Here is a 6,000-nt window from a genome sequence, read left to right as displayed (position 1 = left end):
ATCTCCACAATGGTGGAGATGGGAAACTGCTGCGGATTCCGCAGAAAGAATTGACATGTCAATTCTTTCTGGAGTTTAGAAACCGCAGATAATCCGCGCGGAAAATTCCGCAGAGTCTGCACAGCGGTTTCTATTTCCCATAGGGAATAATGGTACTGTACACCGCAGCAGAAACTGCTGCGGATCCGCAGCCGCCAAATCCGCAGCGTGTGCACACACCCTTAGTGTTTCGGTGCCACAGCCTCAGGGTAGCTGCCAAAAGAATCGCAGAACTAGAAAAAAAATAAATAACGCAAATCAACTCAAATACAATAAATATAAAAGAAGGGGAAATGTAAGTAGGATTAGTGAATGTCTACAGGAAGCTAATGGTTTATTCAAACCATTAGAAGTCATAAGACCCCACCATAGTAATCGTTCAAAAATACAACTCGTCCCATAAAAAAACAAACCCTTACATGGCCATATTGATGAAAAAATAAAAGTTCTGGAAGAAAGGGAGAAGAAGGGGCGCAAGGAAGCAAAAAAAAGAAAAGGAAAATGGCCTAGGGATGAATAGGTTAATCATTTACACGACCAGTTACAGCTTCCTATCTAAGGCTAAGTTTACACTAGGCAATTTTTTTTTGTTATGCGTTTTCAGCTGCATTTTAGGGTACCAGCAAAGCCTACGAGATTTAACAAGTCTCATGCACACAGCTTGGTTTTGTGTCATCAGAATTTTGTGCTCTGCATGGTTTTTTGCACAATGAAGCAGGTCATTTCTTTCAGTATTTTTCCACCCAATGAAATGAATGGGTGGTGGAAAAAAAAAAAAGGACCAAAACGCGGGTATCAGTTTTTTAGCTGCATTTTTTGTGCCAAAACCTAATTCTATCCAATAGGACATTTTTTTAACACTAAACTTTACCAGCATGCGCAAGGGATAAATCTAGCATGCCAGAAAAAACTACAAGAAAACCTGCTTTATTTCTGCAGCTTCTTTCCTCCAAGAGATCAGGTTTTGCTGCAGAAAAAGACACTAATCTATAACACTGGTCCGAGGGCTGGCTGCTTTTTCCTCTGATGACACTGAAAACATGGTAGTGTGAACGAGCCCTAAGTGTACGGCTCCACAGACAGGAGCTGGAGCACCGCCCTCCACTTGTACCACACCGGAGACACGCGTCCGTCCTGCCTGACCACCACACTGCGGCACTGCTCACACCGGAACTCTCCAGCCCGTCTTCTGGTTCCCGGCGGGCAGTTTCCATCGCTGCTCCCTATAATGCTGGCTATGAGCTGTACTTCCGGGCGGTGCTGTCAGACTATGACACTAAGTAGCCCCGCCCGGACTGGACACGGACACACCGGGTGGTGAGCTGGTGATCTGCGCCGTATATGGAGGCACGGACCGCTCACGGGGCGTTTTGTTTCCACTTTTGCAGCCCGGAAAGTAATTGGCGGCGTACCTAGTAACAGGTATCTATGTACACAATGAGTCGGGTGAACCTGTGAGAAGGGGGCGGATTACATGTATGCAGGGAGGTACAGGCTGGTCCTACTGATATCTGTACCTCCAGTATGTATGGAGGGGTGACTGGCAGTACCAGCTCCCGGCACAGGGGGCGCTATGTCTCTGGCTGTCAGTCTCCTGTGTGCAGGTTACACACCAGCCTTTGTCAGTACCAGCTCCTGGCACAGGGGGCGCTATGTCTCTGGCTGTCAGTCTGTCTCCTGTGTGCAGGTTACACACCAGCCTTTGTCAGTACCAGCTCCTGTCACAGGGGGCACTATGTCTCTGGCTGTCAGTCTGCCTCCTGTGTGCAGGTTACACACCAGCCTTTGTCAGTACCAGCTCCTGGCACAGGGGGCGCTATGTCTCTGGCTCTCAGTCTGCCTCCTGTGTGCAGGTTACACACCAGCCTTTGTCAGTACCAGCTCCTGTCACAGGGGGCACTATGTCTCTGGCTGTCAGTCTGCCTCCTGTGTGCAGGTTACACACCAGCCTTTGTCAGTACCAGCTCCTGGCACAGGGGGCGTTATGTCTCTGGCTGTCAGTCTGCCTCCTGTGTGCAGGTTACACACCAGCCTTTGTCAGTACCAGCTCCTGGCACAGGGGGCGCTATGTCTCTGGCTGTCAGTCTGTCTCCTGTGTGCATGTTACACACCAGCCTTTGGCAGTACCAGCTCCTGGCACAGGGGGCGCTATGTCTCTGGCTGTCAGTCTGCCTCCTGTGTGCAGGTTACACACCAGCCTTTGTCAGTACCAGCTCCTGTCACAGGGGGCACTATGTCTCTGGCTGTCAGTCTGCCTCCTGTGTGCAGGTTACACACCAGCCTTTGTCAGTACCAGCTCCTGGCACAGGGGGCGCTATGTCTCTGGCTGTCAGTCTGTCTCCTGTGTGCATGTTACACACCAGCCTTTGGCAGTACCAGCCTTTGTCAGTACCAGCTCCCGGCACAGGGGGCGCTATGTCTCTGGCTGTCAGTCTGTCTCCTGTGTGCATGTTACACACCAGCCTTTGGCAGTTCCAGCTCCCGGCACAGGGGGCGCTATGTCTCTGGCTGTCAGTCTGTCTCTTGTGTGCAGGTTACACACCAGCCTTTGGCAGTTCCAGCTCCCGGCACAGGGGGCGCTATGTCTCTGGCTGTCAGTCTGTCTCCTGTGTGCAGGTTACACACCAGTCTTTGGCAGTACCAGCTCCCGGCACAGGGGGCACTATGTCTCTGACTGTCAGTCTGCCTCCTGTGTGCAGGTTACACACCAGCCTTTGTCAGTACCAGCTCCCGGAATAGGGGGCGCTATGTCTCTGGCTGTCAGTCTGCCCTCCTGTGTGCAGGTTACACACCAGCCTTTGACAGTACCAGCTCCCGGCACAGGGGGCGCTATGTCTCTGGCTGTCAGTCTGTCTCCTGTGTGCAGGTTACACACCAGCCTTTGTCAGTACCAGCTCCCGGCACAGGGGGCGCTATGTCTCTGGCTGTCAGTCTGCCTCCTGTGTGCATGTTACACACCAGCCTTTGGCAGTTCCATCTCCCGACACAGGGGGCGCTATGTCTCTGGCTGTCAGTCTGTCTCCTGTGTGCAGGTTACACACCAACCTTTGGCAGTTCCAGCTCCCGGCACAGGGGGCGCTATGTCTCTGGCTGTCAGTCTGTCTCCTGTGTGCAGGTTACACACCAGCCTTTGGCAGTTCCAGCTCCTGGCACAGGGGGCGCTATGTCTCTGGCTGTCAGTCTGCCTCCTGTGTGCAGGTTACACACCAGCCTTTGGCAGTACCAGCTCCCGGCACAGGGGGCGCTATGTCTCTGGCTGTCAGTCTGTCTCCTGTGTGCAGGTTACACACCAGCCTTTGGCAGTACCAGCTCCTGAAACAGGGGGCGCTATGTCTCTGGCTGTCAGTCTGTCTCCTGTGTGCAGGTTACACATCAGCCTTTGGCAGTACCAGCTCCTGGAACAGGGGGCATTATGTCTCTGGCTGTCAGTCTGTCTCCTGTGTGCAGGTTACACACCAGCCTTTGGCAGTACCAGCTCCCGGCACAGGGGGCGCTATGTCTCTGGCTGTCAGTTTGCCCTCCTGTGTGCAGGTTACACACCAGCCTTTGGCAGTACCAGCTCCCGGCACAGGGGGCACTATGTCTCTGACTGTCAGTCTGCCTCCTGTGTGCAGGTTACACACCAGCCTTTGGCAGTACCAGCTCCCGGCATAGGGGGCGCTATGTCTCTGGCTGTCAGTCTGCCCTCCTGTGTGCAGGTTACACACCAGCCTTTGACAGTACCAGCTCCCGGCACAGGGGGCTCTATGTCTCTGGCTGTCAGTCTGTGTCCTGTGTGCAGGTTACACACCAGCCTTTGGCAGTACCAGCTCCCGGCACAGGGGGCGCTATGTCTCTGGCTTTCAGTCTGCCTCCTGTGTGCAGGTTACACACCAGCCTTTGGCAGTACCAGCTCCCGGCACAGGGGGCGCTATGTCTCTGGCTGTCAGCCTGCCTCCTGTGTGCAGGTTACACATCAGCCTTTGGCAGTACCAGCTCCCGGCACAGGGGGCGCTATGTCTCTGGCTGTCAGTCTGCCTCCTGTGTGCAGGTTACACACCAGCCTTTGCCCCGACACGTCAGGTCTGTGAACAGATAAGGTTCTAGCATGGTGGATGTTCACCCATTGCAACAAGCACATGATTCATTAAGAGCGTAGTGTCCCCATAGCACTAACAGGAAACAATGCTGTAAGCCTGGTACCTTATTATTGACATCCTCTGTATACACAAGCAATATATAAGGAGAGAGGGTCAGTGCCCCATAGTCAGGGAGGAGAGCTTCCTGCTCAGGGGCCTGTCTATGAGATAGTTTACTGTGGGATGTATGGATATCTATGATATGGCTGCATATAATGCTACATTTCCCAAAGTGATAATGGATTGTAGAGAAGGGCAGCTGCTCCTCCAGGTTTATTTGTTTATTCTAGTAATTCGAGTGTTTCATGCTTCTTTGGAAAGTTGGACATATATATATAATATTACACACACAGCTCTGGCAAAAATTAAGAGACCATTAAGATGTTGCCTCCATCCTTAAAATTTCTAAGACGGGGTCCATTACAACAAGGTCAAGCAGCAGATATTAGGGACAACAAAGCTTCAGTCCGACACAGGGCGGAAATGACACTCCACTGACGGGATGACCGTCATCTTATTCGAATGTCACTCAGAAACTGCAGGATGACATCAAGTAACCTACAAAAGGAATGGCATAGAGGACTGGTCATCTAATGGTTAGACGGAGATCTGGAGAGGCGTATAAGCCACAGTGTCTTGCACCCACTGTGAAATTTGGTGGAGGATCGGTGATGATCTGGGGATGCTTCATCAAGGGTGGAATTGGGCAGGTTAATCTTTGCGAAGGACGTATGAATCAAGCCGCACACAAGGTTATCCTGGAAAACAGTTGATTCCTTCTGCTTAGGCAATGTTCCCCAACTCTGAGGACTGTTTTTACCAGCAGGACAATGCGCCATGCCACACAGCTAGGTCAATCAATGTGTGGATGAAGGACCACCACATCAAATCCCTGTCATTGCCAGCCCAATCTCCAGGCCTGAACCCCATTGAAAACCCGTGGAATGTAATTAAGAGGAAGATGGATAGTCACAAGCCATCAAACAAAGAAGAACTGCTTCCATTTTTGTACCAGGAATGGCATAAGGTCACCCAAAAGTAGTGTGAAAGACTGGTGGAAAGCATGCCAAGATGCATGAAAGCTGTGATTAATAATCATGGTTATTCTACATAATATTGATTTCTGATCTCTTCCTGAGTTAAAACATTAGTGTTGTTGTTTCTAAATGATTATGAACTTGTTTTCTTAGCATTATTTGAGGTCTGCAAGCACTGGGTTTGTTTTTTGTTATTTTGACTATTTCTCATTTTCCGAAAATAAATACAAAATTTAGTGCTTGGAAATTCGGAGACATGTTGTCAGTAGTTTATAGAATAAAAGAGCAATTTACATTTTACTCAAAAATATACCTATAAAGAGAAAAATCAGACAAACTGATTTGGCAGTGGTCTCTTAATTTTTGCCATAGCTATATATATATATATATATATATATATACTGTATATATTAGTGGTGGGCATACATGTGGATTTTCGCTTGAGGACCATATTTTTCAGTTTATTGTACATACATGGATAAATCTGCTGAGTGTTTTTACATGGAATCACAAATGTAAAATTGTTTCCCAATTATTATTATTATTATTATTATTATTATTATTATGGAGCTGACCTCTTAATATATTCAGACCGAGTCTTGTTGAGATCTGCTCTTGTTATCTCCATTCCCCCAGTCCAGGTGGCACAGATTAATAGGTGTCACCAGCACTTCCAGTCCCATACTGGAGAGGAGGTAAGATGACTGGGACTCTGTTGAGTAAGATGACAGGTATTTAGTCTCTGCTCACATCTGCTGTGTAGCCGCAGTCACAGATCTAAGCAAAAATGGTGAATAGAACCGTGC

General features: G+C 49.4%; 1 protein-coding gene across 1 annotated transcript in view; it reads left to right on the top strand.

Moving 5' to 3' along the window:
• The first annotated feature begins 1,236 nt into the window (after positions 1-1,236).
• PCYT1A (phosphate cytidylyltransferase 1A, choline) overlaps positions 1,237-6,000 on the top strand; it is a 48,461-nt gene continuing 43,697 nt past the window's right edge. Inside the window, exon 1 of the mRNA XM_073589372.1 lies at positions 1,237-1,461. The gene's annotated coding sequence lies outside the window, so the exon portion shown is untranslated. The remainder of the gene's footprint in view (positions 1,462-6,000) is intronic.

This window comes from Dendrobates tinctorius, unplaced genomic scaffold (assembly GCF_039654945.1).
Source record: "Dendrobates tinctorius isolate UK_male_01 unplaced genomic scaffold, ASM3965494v1 ptg000107l, whole genome shotgun sequence".
In the NCBI taxonomy this organism is placed as follows: domain Eukaryota; kingdom Metazoa; phylum Chordata; class Amphibia; order Anura; family Dendrobatidae; genus Dendrobates; species Dendrobates tinctorius.
Note: the sequence above shows the minus strand (reverse complement) of the source record. Positions and strands in the feature narration are given on the sequence as shown.